Here is a 19,300-nt window from a genome sequence, read left to right on the forward strand (position 1 = left end):
GTCACCACCTAATCTAGTAAATGCTGAAAAAAATGAAGTTGTCTCTCCTAAAGCTAGTCATTTCTACAGACTAGTAATTAAAAATGATAGAAGCATATTCTGTGGATTTTAAGATTCTACTACATTCTTATTTCAACCAGTGGTGATGAAAGAACACATTTTGAAATCCAATATTGACAATCAATGCTCCACTAGATGGAGCAAAAATATAAAACAGTAGGGTCAATCAAGCAAGCTACTGCACATCGCCAATACTCAGGAATACAAATGGTATGGAGAGCAGTCGAGAGTAAACTACACAAGCAAATGGGAGGCTGGAGAAGGAAGGAGACTAGCAGAATGACGGGAAGGAGGCATGAAGCAGTGGGGGTAGGCTCTGGGGGTGGATACAGTCAATGCACATCATATACTCAAAGGAATCTGTCTTTATGAAACCCAGCAGCATGTACAATGAATATACCCCAGTAAATAAAAATATAACTGAAACACAGGAGAGCATAATACTAACATGATCCCAACTTTCAAAATAGAGAAATACGTATTTTTGATTAAAGGCCTATGAAATTCTATCCAATTAGAGATTTATTTAGGTTTAAGAATGAATCTGGCCGGGCGGCGGTGGCGCACGCCTTTAATCCCAGCACTCAGGAGGCAGAGCCAGGCGGATCTCTGTGAGTTCGAGGCCAGCCTGGGCTACCAAGTGAGTTCCAGGAGAGGCACAAAGCTACACAGAGAAACCCTGTCTCGAAGAAAAAAAAAAAAAAGAATGAATCTCTGATCTTTATCTCCACATTTCCTTGCCTCTCTTTTCACACAGACTGGCAGGTAACAAATAGCAAAGATATCAACACAATGGACAATATAAAAATCAAATACATCTGGACTTCCCCAGAGAAAGAGCCTGTTTGCAAACTGGCTTGACAAATGGAGTCCAGGCAGTGAGGGCAGAAGCTGCAGCAGCTATGAGGGCTAACTGATGCAGACCATTAGCCACCGTCTCGTGTGTGTTTGGGAAAGCCAATGCTGGGAGGCTGTTGGCTCACTAAAAGAAAAAAAGGGTAGGCTTATAATGTGATCTTTGAGTTTTGCTAGCATTGGACTCAAATTTGGGGAAACGGAAATTTAGGCATACAAGGCCTTCCAGCCTTGTTGAGAGTATAAGAAGCATAAAGGCTGTTAGGAATCCAGTCCTAAAGACAGACCAGCTCAGGAGCCACAGAGAACAGTCAGCCAGCCAGGAATGCAGACATTACCAATTAAAGGAATAAGGTTCTGGACAATGAAATATAGTAGCCAAAAGGGGACCCTGGATGAACAAATCACAAGCCAAGACTGAGGTTTGATACCCTTCAGGAGTCTTTTTCAATACAATTCTATTTCCCATTACAACTACTACCACCACCACCTTACCCAGAGCTGCCATGCATCCAATAGGAAAAAAATTATACAACCTGCTGCATATAGCAAATCTGTACATGTAAGGAGGGAGGTCAAGAAGAGAAATTAAGGGATGGTTTTAAGCGAGGATTGTGCAGTCTCAAAATATCTTCTGTTGTGAAACTCCCACTCCCTCCAACCTCACTTCATCCTGCCCCGCTGTTTGCTGTTATACTGCCAGAAATTACAGCAATTACAGGTTTATGTGAGCTAACCAGAAGCCTATCAAAATTATAATAACTATAGCTTCCAAGATGAGGGGGTTGTCAGCTATTCACACATTAGTGTGAATTAGTTCAACCAAGTCTCTTCAAATAGCAAAGAGCTTTTGCCCTGAGGGACTGAAGCTGGCTGGACTATGAGAAAAACTTCTGTAACCCTGGCAATATTAGGCAGGGCGCTATTACAAGAATGTAAGCAGAACAAAGGGACTTTGGAAGATAGTAGAAATCAAGGAAATGGGTCTCAGTAGGTAAGGACCCTTGCTGCCAACCCTGGTAACCTGAGTTCTATCTCTGGGATCCACATAGTGAACTGAATCACAGAAGTTGTCATTTGACTTTCACAAGTGTGCAATCACACACACACACACACACACACACACACACACACACACACACACACACCCCTACACAGATAATCATATTTATATATTTAGGAATACATACACACATACATACATACATACACACATATGTAACAACAAAGAGAAAAACCATTAATTTGAAATATAGCAAGGGGATACTACATGTGACAATATGGAGGAAAGAAAGGGAAGGGAAAAATAAATAGAAAGGGCTGTAGAAGACAGAGACTGGATGTTGAAAAAGCATACAAAAACAACAAAGCTCAACTTCCTCCACAACTCTGGCTTCTAGTCCAAAATCTAACACATCTTTCCTGATGCTCTGCTTCTACATGGCTCTGGGATTCAGGCTGGTACTGTTCAAGGGGTACACTGACTATATAAGTAGATTAACTACAGTAATTGTAGTTATTGTATGAGGGCTACAAATTTCACCATCATAGATATGTAATGTTTAAAAAACTGATCTGCAAGTAAACCTTTAGAACAAATTCCAATAAATCCCTTGCACAGATTGTGTATGACCTCCTGTTTTCACAGAAGTTCTGCCTTTTCTTACATTTCAAATATAATTTGGTTACTCTAAAGGTAACCAAATGGCATATTCTAAACTCTTCCAGCACTTACCACACATATGAAGCTGTTTCTCCTCATGTGTGTTCACTGCAGCATTCTAATGAAGACTGTAAGCCAACTACCTACAGGCAGAGGTCCTTCATTCAGCTACTCAAGCATTTAATAAACATCTACTTTGTTCCAGGGGCTGTGCTTAGGCTGGTACATCAATACTGAATAAATTCAGGTCCCCATTTCAATGTGATAATGGCCAAAGGGACATGAGATGTGAAGTACATGCATTAGGCTCAAGGTGACATAAATGAACATCGATAGCCTTAACTGTACTAGGGCAGGAAATCAGAGAACACTTCACAGAGATGACATCTGAACTGGGTATTTATAAATAAGCAAGAGCATGTAAAGCATCAAGTCAGAGGCGAGTAGAGAGCAAGGAGGATACAGCACTAGTCAGGGCACAATTCCAACTGTGACTAAATCAGGTCAAAATAAGACAGTAGTATTGGAAGACAGTCAAAGGGATTTTTATGAAAAAGAATATACAAGTCTCATTAGCTAATGTTTATCACTGACTATGTGCCAAATAGTATTAAAAGTGTTTCACCCACTTGATCACTGAACTTACTTAATCCTCACTATATCTTTATAATGTAAGTTTTGATAATATTCTTTCCAAAATGCAAAACTAAGACACAGAATAACAAAGCAACATGACTACAGTTACACGGTATATAAATATTGGACCCAGAATTTGCGTCAAAGCAGTCTAGCTCAAAAAGTCATATATTCATAAGTCCCTGGTATATTATCTCCTTATGTAAGGGGATAAAGGAGAGCTGGAATCTAGATGACGTTCAGTTTACTAACAGAGAAAAAGGTAGAGGTAGAGGGGTCCTAACAGAGCAACAATACCTAAATTAGGTTGAGGGTCTTCCCCTTCAGTTTATTTTCTCCATATTGTATTGCTAACCAAACAGGTACCTTATTATGAACTCACTTTGTCCTCTGTTCAAGAACTTGGCACATTCCGATTCTTGGAATTATTGATAAGCGTGACTTATCACCCTTCTTAGGATGAGAGCTCCAAAGGCAAAAACTACGTCTTTGTTCAATTTTGATGAGCTGAAACTAATGTTCAATATGTACTCATTAAAAATAAATTCCCTTGAGCACAGAAAACAGTGTTTCTTGAAGTTTCCATTTTTCAGTCATCCGTGACTTGTCTTCATTTGTCATCTCAGTGGAAACTTTATTGTTTACTTTTGTTTTAAATCAATACTAAAACTGAACATTTATTTTAAAACAAAAATCCCCGTGACTGTGACTAGAAAATGGATATAATTTACCACTGATAAAAAAACAACTTGTCAAAAGAGATAGATGGCTCCTATAACAGGTAATATTTGTGAACAACCTAACATCATCACACATAGTACCACACACACCACACTATTGGGTGGGCATCTTTGTTGGTAGTTGTTTTTTGGAACTGACAGTCATATGAAATAAAATTAATGACTTAAGTGAACACTTTCCAGTTATCTACTGTATTCAGAATGTTAGGGAGCCACTCCACCAAAGTTGTTGCAAACTAAATTTATTCCCCCAGATAAAATTTATATTCATGAAAGATTTGCTCCCCATCGCCAATTTTCACCTGTTGGCTATAGTGAATAGGGCTGCCTTCACATGAGCATACATTTGTTTGAGCATTAGTTTTCAAGCATTAGTTTTAAATTCCTCCAGAGATACACCTAGACATGGCATTTCTAATTCATAAGGTTCTATGATGACCACTGGAAAGACTGAATCTCTTGTGTAGGTTTTGGATAGCCTTCTTTGCGTGTTTATATGTTTCAAAGAAGCACTGTTATTCAAAGTTTTCACATCAAAATGTGTTTCTATATGTATGACATGCAAAGAACATCATTCTCATTATGCTTGTAAAAATGTCAAATTATTTCATTTTTTGTTGGATACTTGTTCTGCATACAATTGATTATTATATAACAGCAGCAAATAATTTGAACACCTAGTTAATATTGTATTCATATACAGTCAAAGGATACATCAATGAGTTCATCAAAACTATCCCTTAATACTACCATATCCCTCATAGCCTAGGTCTGCTTATTTTTTAATTCAGTATTTATTTGCTGAGTCATGATGACTTCAAACAACAAAACAGAAAAAATAACCCACAGATCTGGTTATTCCACTTCACAATTATGTATACTATGAGACTTTTATGTTTCTTTTAATAAAGGAAGGTCTGAAGTATCCATGCAAACAATGCAGAAATGCATTCTTGGGCATGCCAGAGCATTGCACTAGTGTAGTGGTACCTGCTCTAGTCTTAAGCAATAGCATCCATTAAGTCATAAGTGTGATACAGCAGGGTTTTCTTCGAGTAATCATTAAAATAGAGAATCTATTCAAATTGTGCTTTCTATATCCAGTACAAAAGACAGCATCTGCTAGAAACCTCTGCTCTAATAAGAGCTATCCTAATATATTGCATTACCATCAAAAAGGAAGCTTAAATCTTATCTTCAAACTAACAATGCATGGACTCATATCTCCCTGAGAAAATGTGGTCATCCTTTCATTTAACAGGACACTTTGGTTCAAATAATAATCACTAATTTAAATTGCATGCTCCATTTCTTTTTATATACAACCAAGCATGTTATCCTCTAGAATATTCTTCATCTTATGGCAAGTATAATTTAATTTTTATGGTGTACAGACTATCATAAAGTCTTTGCATTTACTCTTGTTCTGAAGTAAAACAAAATTTAAACCATTTTTGAATGCAAGTGTCCATTAATATATTTGAAAAACTACATTAAAAACTAAATTTTCTATGTGAAGACACAAATTTGTCCACAAGCAAAATATTTTGAAAATAATTCCAAGATAATAAAATGATTATAAAACTAATATAAAGGTTAGTGTTTATAATATATGTAAAGTGCCTAACTCAACTCCCATGAACATCACAGCCATTTAGCAGATGACAGCTTAGATACTTCAAGATCAGGTGGCTTTTCTTGGAACTAAACCATGGATCCTGAGGCCATAATTAAATTCTAATTATGAGGTTTGCTTTAGTCTGATTTTCTCACCTATTTTAGCACCCAGTACATTCAATGCCATCTAATAATTCTATGTACTTTAATAAGTTTTATTAGGCTATAAGCATCCTTGAGTGTACCTCAAGGCTTTTAAAATAAATGGCAATTAAAATATTATGCACATAAAAGGGGAAACCATCTATGTAATAAACACAAGTAATATCATCTTGCCTCTCTATAGCACCCTATTAATTACAAAACACATTTATATTTGTCATTTCATTAATTTGTCATCTTTTATAGCTCTGTGGTGCCAAGAAAGAAGTTGAGACCCATGGAAGTCAAATGATAGTTTGCTATCAGCAAAGCTGGGACTAAGAACCAACTTAATAAAAAAAAAGGAAACCAAGTTTATAAAGACTGAGACAGATTGAAAAGAATAAGAACAGTAAAGTTTTTAGTATTAAAGGCAGTAGACATGGAGACAGAGACAAGAGACAAAGACACAACACATAGAGACCCAACAGGGAGAAATGCTTATCTTTCTGGGATTGTAAGACCTCACCTTAAAGGAAACTTGAAATGTGTTATTTTGATCTAGTTCAACTACAACACAATAAATTGGCTTCACCTGTCAGCCTAATTTCTGAAGGTTAAAAAAACCCCACAATATCAAAGGACTGGAATGGCATGAGAATGGAGTCATGAGAAACTGAGTAGTAGTACATAAAGTGAATTCTAAGTACAAGAGTTACAGCTACCAGATGCAATGAGCCCCCTTAAGACGTAGATTAAATGACCAAAGAAGCATCTCCCATGCAGGATGGTACCTATACTTTACTGGAGAGGACAAACATCTGGTTCAATGCATAGAAGTTAGTGTTGTTTATGCAGTAGAATTCCCAGAAATTTATCATCTGTAACATTGGGAACTCCTAGACAATTTCCTACCAGAAGTACTTTGCAATAAATCTGCTGCTATGGACATGAGGAAAAAACTACTGACTACTGGATGAAGAAGATAAACACCACTGAAGATGTCCAAGGAAAGGCCTGCTGAGAAAACAGACATCAGAAAACAAACCACTCCTTCCTGACCTAACTTTCCAGTACATCTATTGACACAACTTCGGTGGCTAAGTGGTAAAGAAAAGGAACATTTGAAAGGGCCCAGGGCCTTTTCTCAAAGCAAGAAAATAAAAAGGTTAATTTGAAATTGAAAGAGCATAAGTAACTGACACATGGTTTAGACAGAAAAGGTAGATAGTTCTTAAAGCAAGGAGCAATCCACCTATATCAAATATTTGTTTTCACCAAGTCCATTTTCTAGACAAACTTGCTAGGTCGAGAATTTTGCACCTGTATTGTTTCTATTCGATTACTCTATGCTATATAAATAGTTCATCAAAATGACACATGCCAGTGTGTTCTTCCTCACCCCATAGTTGGTTCATAAGTACTAATTTATTTTATACTTGTGATATGGGGGTTATTAGCTTCATGTAATGGATAGGAACATAAACAACAAACACCGATGTTAGCTCACTTCACTGTTTGACACTGCCATTCCTCAACACAGATCAGCCTTCATGCAGGGCATTAAGTCTGTTACTCAATCTGGCCAAGAAAATGCAACCAAGAAGATCTTCTAAGCAAGAATCCATCCGTGTCAAAGAATCCCAACCATAATTAGATCCTGTGGATGTATTTAGCCTGAAAAATTACTTCCTAGTCCAATGCTTCCAAATACTGTAAGGTCACGTGAATTTCATCTACCTGGATTAAACATATATTCAGGGAACATTGCGACACTCAAAATTATGTACAACAATGTACTTCCTTTCAACAAAATAAAAAAGGGCATCTTTATTGGCTAGGAATGAGTATGAAAGTAAAGTTACACTCACTTTAATAGCTTTCAAGGAAATGTTTCCCATGAGTTCACATTTTGTGAACCAGTCAAATTGAAAAAGAGAAAGCAGAAGAGAAAACAATTTACATACTTCAGGTTTTAAGTTGCTTTTTTCCTCTCCACACAACCATAATTTTTAGTGTTTGGCTTTCTCACATAATTTGTTGTGATGGTATTTATAAATAATGCCTTCGTGAAGTCAGATTCCATGCTTTGTTCATGATAAATTACACTTAATTCATTTACTTTCTCATTTGGCAAATATTAGTTGAGCAGCTAATCATGTGCAAGCCATAGCTATAGGTATTATAGTGCATAACAAAATCAATAAAAGAAAAGCAAAATGAGAAACTATGACAGCTGAAACTAGTAACACTTCAAAATGTAAAAATTAGTATTAAGAAATTATCTGTACCATGTAATAGTTTACAACGTGCATCTATTTTGTGTACTTCAAGTCTTTATTGACATGTAAACATTTTCATGATATAACTAGGAAAGAGATAAAGGCACAATACACCATGTAATCTGTGGGAGCCCGTTTTCGGGATCCTTGTGGCTTTACCCAGCAGGTCCACATAGAGGATGATTAGGACCACGGGCCTGAGTGCAGGTGTCTGAGATGGTCTGCACTTGGCTGTGCTGGGGGAGGAGGTCTTTTGCTCCACCCCTTGGTGTCTCTATAAAAACCCTGGGGCAGAGACAGTCGGGGCCCATTGGAAAAGATTCCAGGGCCTCTGGAGGCTATCCTTTATTTTCTATCTGTTTATCTCCGCAAGAGTCTCCACAATAAATCCTTCTATCTAATATTTCCTGCTGCTCGCACTCAAGAAAACTCTGGGGAACTGTGGGGGTGGTGGGTAAATGCCCCACAGTAATCAAACAGTGTTCCTACTAAACATTCACTACACTCCAGGAATTTAACTGTCTTAGATATATTTCATTTAGTCCACACACATATACGTATAAGTATGCATGTCTACATATATGTATACACATACATATATCCTATACCTTGTGATATTAGTTTAGAGATGAAACAGAATTTGAGAAGTGAAAGCACCTTCCATAGTTTACACAGATAGTATGAAGTAGGGCTTGAGTAGAATGTGGTAAGAGCCCCTTCTCCCAACCAACTACAACAACAGACCCCATTCCATCCTTATAACTTGTTGACATTCAAAAGTGCATCAAAAGACTAGAAAGAACATACACTAAGGCCTTAATAAACATTGTCTTTGGCTATTTTGTTACTTTGCATATACACTTTCTCCATGTGTTACATAATACGGTAATGATAAACAATAAATATGTGTTACATAATGCCATCTACCATTCCAAATGACAGAAAGTGGGAATAATAAACTTTTAGCCTGAGATTCAGGAAAATGGTTTAGATCTGATATATGACATTATCAACACACAGGCAAAGATTAACAGGATGGCTGTTACAAGATGAACTGTACAAGATGAATGTTAGAATATGATCCGAATCATGAATAACATAAGACATGGTAGAAAAGGAGAGATCTAGTAGCATTTTTTTTCTCCCTAGGAACACAAAAACTTTGTCCTGGAAAATTCCTCTAGATGGTAAAACATGCAACATTACTAAAATGTACATGCCATTTGTATAAAAATATATAGCCTTTCGGTGATGGGAAAATACAATAATTTGGATCTATTGTAAGATCTTGGGGCAATACTAGGATATAACCAAAATTCACATGATTTCTAAAGCAAAATGAGCCAACTGTATGAAAAGCAAATGGCCTCAGTATTTTAGGTTTTATCCTCTGTATCCCTCTTCTAGGAGAATGCTTGACTTATAATCAAAAGCACAAAAATGTCTTCACTCCAGTTTAGAAACATAAATCATGAAAAAGTAATAGGCCAGATCTTTGGTAAGTAATAAGTTTATTAAATTAATTTTCTATAAAGTTAACCAAATATGTTTGTATTTAGTGCCCACTATGTACTTATAGGTATGAGTCTAGATTATAACTCAAAAGGAGGGGCTAATATTTCCAGCTTTCATATTTTACAGATGTGCACACTTTGAAAATAATAAATGCTGAATATTTTAAAATATCATATGACTTAATTCCTAGCTCTGTGTTCATCTGACATCATATACTATTACAAAATGATTACTAACATAGTTGTTTCACTCATTAGAAATTTTCTCATATGAAAATCAAAGGAAAGCCGGGTGGTGGTCGCACATGCCTTTAATCCCAGCACTCCGGAGGCAGAGGCAAGTGGATCTCCCTGAGTTCAAGGCCAGCCTGATCTACAGAGGGAGTTCCAGGACAGGCTCCAAAAACTACAGAGAGAAATCCTGTCTCGAAAAACCAAAAATACAAAAAAATAAAAAAAATAAAAACCTGAAAAAAAAAGAAAATAAAGGACTATTAAAAGCTTGTCCAAATGTTACAATATACTAGCCTTGTGGAAAAGGTCCATAAACATAAAAAAATCACAAAACAGGACTCTAAATTAAAGTGGAGGAACTAACTACTGATCCTTAATGGGTTGATACAAAAATTAAATCAAATCTTATGTATAAGGCAATTAAACTCACAAGCTCAATCTGAACAGGAAATTAGGAACTTGAAAAATTAGAAAATTAATATGAAAATATAAATTTCACTAACACTAAAAATTTTGTGAGAATTTACAATTTAGATAAGTTACTTAAATTGTATTTATACATTATGTGAGGCAAGTCTACTGTCTGAGCCAGGCAGGCATCCTGGAATCAGATCTAAGTAGATAAAACAGTCTAGTTCTAGCACAGAAACATGGTAGGGGAAGAAGTGACTACATATTATACCAGTTAAAATATCTGAGTCCCACAAGAAAAATGTGAAAAAAGAATTGAAAACAAAACATATACACAAACAAACAAAAACAAATCTGGGCTATTTCTAGAATTTAAATTATCTCACATCACTTCTTAAGATGTCAACATCTAGTTTCTTAATTATAGTGATAGCTGATTCCAAGAAATACATGAAGACCATCTTAAACTGTCTAACCAAGCAAAATCACTAGCAACAAATGACTGCATCAGTGCTCCAATTTCTGTATTTATTATGCACCGTGTACAAACCCCCGCATTATATACTATAAATGACATAAAATACATTTGTTAAGTCATTCATGCTCTGAAACAGTTCAATTAACAATGTCATAGGTATCAACAAGCTCAAATTACTTCAAGGTGAAGATAAAAGTCATGTAATAAATGTATTAAACAAGTCAGAAGCCAAGAGACCCTCTTGGACCATCTGGCTGATCAGAGAGCATCAAATTTGATGTGAGTATGGAAAAATAGGTTGCATTCTGACAGAAACAAGAGGACAACCTTGGTGGCATTACCATGCTATGAATTTCAAAATTCTTCTAGTCCAGTTGGCCACTAAGTGTTTTCAAACTTAACCAAATATTCCACAGTCCATTCTTTCAATTCCACTGCCATCCATTGTGGTCTTTCACTTCTCACTCTGGCTGCTACAATAGGCAGTTGGTCTCATAAAATCTCCAACTCTCCTTCCCCAAATAACTTATACAGGTGTCAGTTTTCTTTGCAAGCTTCGGTAAGTAGTTTGTGGCACATTCACACCCATACAACACAACACAGTGCAATACAGCACATGCAGCAATTGCTTCACACATCAAACTCCTAACTTGGCTTCTGCCCACCTCTTCTAATCCTCTTTATTTTTCCCTTGACAGCAAAAATCATTAACTTTTTTGCCTTATAGCTTCATGAATATGTTTCAGATTTGCATGCTCTACTGCACAGCAGTGAAAGATGAGATTAAACACCTAAACTTAAGAGAAAGCTACAGAATCTACACAATGATCTAGGGAGAATTTATATTTGACCAGCTGTTTTAGTCTTGTAATTAGATCATGGCATGTACTGTAAGTATTCTGCCTTACTGCTGAGAATTTAAATATTAGATTCACATAGGTCCTATGAGCTGTAGATGAGATTATTATTAAATATTTATGCTTTGCAGTTATTTTATGGGGAATGTTTTTCATTGGATCTTTGAAGTGGCCACTACTGCTGGGCGGTGGTGGCGCATGCCTTTAATCCTAGCACTCGGGAGGCAGAGGCAGGCGGATCTCTATGAGTTCAAGGCCAGCCTGGGATACAGAGTGAGATCCAGGAAAGGCCCAAAGCTACACAGAGAATCCTGTCTCGAAAAACCAAAAAAAAAAAAAAAAGATGAAGTGGCCACTACTAATACAAATAAAAAGGTATTGTTATTTTAGTTTTTATTTATAAATTATTTTTTATAGTCCTTTATTGATTTTTTTAAAATCTTGTATAACTTGGGGCTAGAGAGATGGCTCAGTGGTTAAGAGCATTGGCTGTTCTTCCAGAAATCCCGAGTTCAATTCCCAGCACCCAAAGTGTGGCTCATTACTATCTATAACTGTAGTCCTGTAGAATACAGTACATTCTTATGGTGTGCAAATGTACATGTAGACAAAACACCCTTATACATAAATAAATAAATTTTTAAAAAGTCTTGTATAACTTTTATAGGTATATGAATATATTCTCTTCTAACATCTATTTATTTCTTTTATGGTATACATTTAAGGTATATATCATGGTATTTTAGTACATGTAGACATAGTGAAACAATTACTAATACTCAAATAAATGAACATTTCCATCACCTTCCATATTTGTCATCTTTAGTGAAAGCTCCTAAAATCTACTCTCTCAGCAAATTTTAATCAAACACTACCTTATTAACTACTATACTCAAGCTGCCCTTCACATCTCTAGAACTTTGCAAACTACCTAAGTATAAATTTGTACCCCATGACCTACTTCCCCCCTTTTTTCTTACTCCCTGCCCATGGTTACTACTTTTTGCCTCTTAGTTTGGTTGGTTGGTTGGTTTTTTTCCTTAGATGCCATAGGTAGATCGACATTGGTCTCATTTCACTTAGCAAAATGTCTCCTGATTCATCCAATGTTGTGGCAAATGGCTGTGTTCATTTTAAAAAGACTGAACACTATTCCACTGTGATTTTATATGTAACAATTCATTTGTTCATTATATTAAAGGTAGTTTTTCATCTCTTGGCTATTGTGAATGAAGCTATAATGAACATGGGTATAAAGGTAAGTTGCACATTTCATTTCCTCATATGCCAAACACAAGGATTTCTGAGTCACATAGTAGGTCTAGACTGCTTTTTGAGGAACCTACACCCTGTTTTCAACAATGGCTGTATGAATATATATCCCTACCAGTGTAATACACAGGTTTACTTATAATATCTACATCCTTTCTGAAACTTATCCTTTGGGTTTAAACACTTTCTGTCAATCTGTCTTTCCATTTTGTTAACTGTTTTGTCACACAAAAGCGTTTTTCAAAAGTATTTATTTCTTTTTATTTTATGTATATGAGTATTTTGTTTGTATGTGCACCACATGAATACCCGGTGTTCTTAGAGGCTTGAAGAAGGCCTTGGATCCCATGGAACTGGAGCTGCAGATGTTTATAAGCAACCATATGGATACTGGCAACGAAATCTGGTTCCTCTGTAAGTGCTTTTAACCACTGAGCCATCTCTCTAGCTCCCATACAGAAGTTTGTAGTGTAGTCTCAACTAGTTTATTTTTGTTAACTGTTGCCTGAGCTTTTAATGTTATATCAAAATCAATGCCAATGTCAACAATATCAAAGAGGGCTTTCTCTACATTTCCATCTAGGAATTTTATTATCCTGGATCTTATGCTTAGATCTTTAATCCATCTGGGGTTTATTTTTGTGATTGGTGCAAGATAAGGGCACAGGTCCATTCCTTTGAATGTCAACGTCTACTTTTTGCAAGATTATTTAGCATTCAAAAGTTGTTTATTTTGTCTCCATTTTTATGCTGGACTAAACTTATAGGTATGCATTAAATAATGGTGATGATGGCCGTTTCTGCTGCTTCTTAAAAACAATTGTTATGTTTTTACCATCAAGAATGTTGGAATTACTTCAGACAAAATAGTTTTATATAATAAAAGGGAAAATTTGTACCTTTATCTTTTTAAGAGTTTTTTCTTAAAATAAATATCTGCTTTTTTCAAGTACTTTCAGCATTTTATGTTTTTCTTACAAGATAAATATGTTGAAAGATGCAATGTTTGTATGAATAATTTTCACATTTTCTAAGTTCTGTGCAATATTATAACTTTCTTAATAAAAGGGCTTAGTTTGTTCATACATTCCATAGTGTGCCTGGTTTTGCTTTATTTAGAATTTAAAATTGGCTCATAATTTGAATATGTATATGAGTTCCTTTTTTCCTTAGGTTTTGATGAGTCTGAATTGTGCACCATTCTGAAATGAATTGAGTAGCTTCTCATCATTTTCTATGTTCTGAATGAGTTTTTTTTATAAAAAGAATTATTTTGATCAAAATGCTCATATTCATAACAAGAAAAGCCATAAGCTAGAGAAATCAAGTTGCTATGTTATCAGCTAGGAATCCTAACATCAGTTTCTTGAGCTTGACTAGATTTACCTCACCTTCCCATTCAATTACCATGCCAATGACAACAGCATTGAACTAAGAATTGAAATTACAAAATGGTTTCCTTTTATACAGTGACATTATTAATTAATCTGATTCAATATGAAATTCAGGCCACGTACATGCCTTTTATGATCAATAGTGTACTTATAATGTGAAAGCTAACATTCTATAATTTTCTAAAGAAAGCCTGAAATTGGAGAGGAGCAAAGATTTCTTGGGAAAGATACAAAAACCACTAGTCACAATATTTGAAAATGACAAAATATAACTTCAAAGGAAAAAAGTAAATTTCTCACTAAAAGAACAAACTGAGGCCCTATATCCAATTTCCAGCACCAGAAAAAAAAGAAATAGGAAAATGGGAAGGCAAGACTGTAAGAAAGCATGCACACTACATCTAACTCCATATCCAAAGTAAAGTAAAATCCTCGGAAAGTTAAAAAAGGAAACAACTCATTTTAATCAGGCAAAAGACATGAAAATATACTCAAAAGTGTGCAAATAGCTAACAAGCACACAAAAGGCCAAATGATTGCAAATGAAAAAAATGTAAAGTGAAACCTCAACTAGGAACCACTTTCTAGTCAGAGAAAGCCTAATACTAAATATATTAAAAATACTAAGAATAGGTAGTACACATAGGTGTATGTCCCAGCAATTCCATTCCTAGTCTTGTGTCTGTCATGATTTGTATTTTAATTATTATCCCAAAAGTCATGTGATAAAGGCCTGGTAGTAACTACTGGTAAACTGTTAGGACGTAGGTCTTAGTCAGAGAAAATAGGTCAGTTGAGATATGCCCTTAAAGAGTATATTGGGACCCTACCCTTCACTCTCATTTTGCTTCCTGATGTCAATGAGGTGACACAATCTTCAGGTACCGTGATGTTCTAACTCACATGAGGCTCAAAGCAATGGAGCCAGCAGATCCCAAACTGAAACCTCTAAAATCATGATCCAAACAACATTCTTCCTTGTTTGTATGTGTAAATGTACAAATTCATATGTCTGTACATGTTCATGTGTGAGAGTGGGTATGTACATGGTATAGCACATGAATAGTCAGAAGAAAAATGAGTGTCAGTCACTGCCTTCCATCTTGCTTGAGACAGGGTCTCTTTGTTTGATGACTACCTGTGCCAGACTAGCTGGCCCATGAGTTTCCAGAATTTGATTGTCTCTACCTCTGTAGGAGCACTGAAATTACAGGCGTGTGCTACCACACCCAGCTTCATAGGGGATTTGAACTAAGGTTCATACTTGTATGGCAAGTGTTTCCCCACTTAGCCATTTCCTATGCTTCCTCTTTAATTTTCTAACTTATTTTGCCATGGCAACAAAAAGAGAAATAATATAATATCCAAGGAAAATGAGTACATATTCAAAACAAGAAAATTAAAGAAGAAATGTAACACTCATAATATCATCTCATCTGCATAAAGATACTTTTGACTTCTTCTGTTCCTATTTGTATCCCCTTAATCGCCTTGTCTTATTGCTCTAGCTAAGACTTCAAGTACTATATTGAATAGATATGAAGTGAGTGGACAACCTTGTCTCATTCCTGAATTTAGGGGAATTGCTTTGAGTTTCTCTCCATTTAATTTGATGTTGGCTGTCAGCTTACTGCAAACTGCCCTTATTATGTTGAAGTATGTCCCTTATATCCCTAATCTCTCCAGGACTTTTATCATGTAGGGGCATTATATTTTGTCAAAGACCTTTGTTTTTCAGTTTGTTTATATGGTGGATTATATTTATTTATTTATGTATGTTGAACCATCCCTGCATCTTTAGGATGACATCTACTTGTTCATGGTGGATTAAGTTTTTGATGTGTTCTTGGAATCAGTTAGCAAGCATTATAATGAGAATTTTTACATCCATGTTCATAAAGGAAATTGTTCTGTAGTTCTCTTTGTTGAATCTTTGTGTTGTTTGGGTATCAGGGTAACCGTGGCCTCATAGCATGAATTAAGCAATGTCCCTTCTGTTCCTATTCTATGGAATAATTTGGAGTATGGGCATTGACTCTTCTTTGAAAATCTGGTAGAATTCTGTGCTAAAACGATTTGGCCCTAGGCTTTTTCTGTTTGGGAGACTTTCAGTTATTGATCCTCTTTCACTAGGAGTTATAGGTCTGTTTAAAATGCTTATCTGATCTTGATCTAAATTTGTTAAGTGGTATATATCATAAAAAATTATCCATTTCCTTTAGATATTTCCAATTTGTCCAATATATTGTGTCTTCATGTTTCTCTTGATTTCCTTGGTATCTTGTTATGTATTCCATTCCATTTCTGATTTTGTTATTTTGGATATTCTTTCTGTCTGACTTTTAGTTAATTTTGATAAGTCTTTTACAATATTACTGATTTTCTCAAAGAACCAACTCTTTGTTTAATTGATTCTTTGTATTGGTTACTTGTTGTTGTTTCTATTTTATTGATTTCAGCCCTGAGTTTGATTATTTCTTGCTGTCTGCTCATTTTGGGTGTGGTTCCCTCTTTTTTCTAGAGCTTTCAGATGTGCAAAGTTACTAGTGTGAGATACCTCCAATTTTTTTAATATAGGCACTTACTGCTATGAACTTGCCTCTTAGAACTGCCTTCATTGTGTCCTGTAAGCTTGGGTGTGCTGTGTATTTATTTTCATTCAATTCTAAAAAGACTTTAATTTCTTTCTAAATTTCTGCCTTAATGAATTTATCCTTCAGTGGTGAGTTGTTCAGTTTCCATGGGTTTGTAAACTTTGTTGTTTTTGTTGTTTATGATATGAAGCTAATCCATAGTGGTCAAAGAACGTGCAGGGTTTTATTTCAATTTTCTTGCATTTGTTGAGACTTGCTTTGTGTCCAGAGAGAAAGAGGATCTATTAGAATGATTTACAAGCTGTGGTCCAGCTAATACAACACTGACTGTCTACGGACAGAAAGTCCAAGAATACAGTAGTTGCTCAGTCTACAAGACTAGGTGTTTCAGCTGTTATTCAGTATACAATGGAATTCTGTAGAAGTAGGTTCTAATGTAAGTGAAGGTAAGGACTTACTAGTAGCAAGGCAAGAAGAGCAAGTAGGCAAAGAGCAAAAGCTTTTTTCCTGCCATGTCTAATTAGGCTTCCAATAAAAGGAGTGGCTCAGATTAGATCTGGATTAAAGATGTGTCTTACTGCCTTAATAGCTGAATTAAAGGTATATCTTCCTACCTCAAAGACCTGAATTAGAAGTAGATCTTCCTACTTCAAATTAAGCCAAAATCACTCTCATGTGTGCCCTCTATTTTGGGGTTTTTAATTAATTCCAGATGTAGTCAAATTGATAACCAAGAATAGCAATCACAACAGCTTTGATGGGTATAGTAGTCTGGACTGGCATCTGTGGTCTCTTAGAGACTGTAGCACCTATGTCCAGGCCCTTCTGGCTTTCAGAGTCTCCACTGAAAAGTCAGGTGTAATTCTAATCATTCTTCCTTTATATGCTACTTGATCTTTTTCCTTTGCAGCTTTTAATATTCTTTGTTCTGTATGTTTCGTGTTTTGATTAATATGTGCTGAGAGGAATTTCTTTTCTGGTTGAGTCTTTCTGGTGTTCTGTTATGGTTCTTGTACCTTAACAGGCATCTCTTTCTTTAGGTTAGGAAAATTTTCTTCTATGATTTTGTTGAAAATATTTTCTATGCCTCTGACCTGAGTTTCTCCTCCTTCCTGTATTTCTACTGCTGGAGTTGGGGGTTATGATAACAGGATGGGTGGGTAGGAAGTTAATAGGAGAAGATCTGTGTGATCCACTGGAGAGGAGAGATCCACTTCATCAAGTGGTCTGCTACAGAGTTGGGGGTGAGACTGAGATATGAGATTTAGAGGTGAGGAAGGAATAGGGAAGATTCACAGGCTACCTGCTTCCCTGGTAGGAGTGGCCTGCTGTTTCCCAGGGAATACCTGCTGGATTTGGAGGCTGTGAAAAAGAACTGAGTGCGAGTGTGCGGCTGGAAGGGCAGCGGCAGCGAAGTTTGGAGGGGACGATCTGTTTATCTACTGAAAATGGGGGAAGAGGATAGAAGGCTGCAGCAGGTGGTCTGCTACAGGGCTGGAGATGAGACTGGGGGATTGGATTTAGAGGAGAGAAAGGAGAGGTGAAGATCTGCATTTAGCCTACCTGCTTCCTTGGCTGGAGTCTCCTCTGTCTTTTCACCAAACATGACCACAAATTACGTTTTATCATTTTACTGATTTCTGTGTTATTGAGCAAATACATCTTATAGTCTCCCGGTACAGATCAGTATCACACCCTTCCAAAGATGGTGATAGTGCACATCCCAATACATTAGCATCCTTTATGTGATTACTTAATGGGATTGCTATGTAAAACCCATTGTATACTATATGTCAAATAGCCATAACTTTGTATGCATTCCACTTCTGCCTTAACCATTCACATTTTTGTCTTACAATTCAACTGTAGTTTAAAATATCCCTGAATCACAAATTCACAAATGCATCATGACTCAATGATGGGGATATGTTCTGTGAAATAAATCATTAGGTAATTTTATCAATGTGTACATAGCATATAGCAAATTCATACATTTATACAAACTTAGATAGTCAGTCACTAATCAAGAGACATTGTAAAAATATTCCACATGAGGCTAATGTCAGTGTAACACAGCATACTATTTTATAGTAAACATTTTTATATGAATAGGATCACATTCTAAAATAATACTAAAAGTATAATATAATGGAATGCAACCCAGTACCAGTCAGTTATTATCATTACTAATTATTATATTCTGCACACAACTATAATAAGGTAAACTTGTATACAACATGCAGAAAAATAGGCTCATTTCTATCACTATCTTCACAAGCACACGAATAATGAACTTTCCTATGTTATTAGGGTGACTACATAGGGTTTTTCACCTCCATTATAAACTTATAGGACCATAGTTATATATGTATCTATTAAAATGGAAATGATATATAGTGTATGACTGTGCCACATTTTAATAATTGAAATGCCACACTCAGATTTCAATAAGACTAGCACTTACATGCCACTTACTATTTGCCAAGTCTGCTACCAACTGTACTCTTCCTCTCTCCCCTCACACACATTACAAGCACACACACACATACCAT

General features: G+C 35.9%; 1 protein-coding gene across 2 annotated transcripts in view; it reads right to left on the reverse strand.

Annotated features, from left to right (window-relative positions):
• The window catches only part of Klhl13 (kelch like family member 13), a 166,966-nt gene that overhangs the window by 73,394 nt on the left and 74,272 nt on the right, over positions 1 to 19,300 (reverse strand). The gene's annotated exons all lie outside the window — the stretch shown is intronic.

Source organism: Peromyscus eremicus, chromosome X, assembly GCF_949786415.1.
Source record: "Peromyscus eremicus chromosome X, PerEre_H2_v1, whole genome shotgun sequence".
Taxonomy (NCBI): domain Eukaryota; kingdom Metazoa; phylum Chordata; class Mammalia; order Rodentia; family Cricetidae; genus Peromyscus; species Peromyscus eremicus.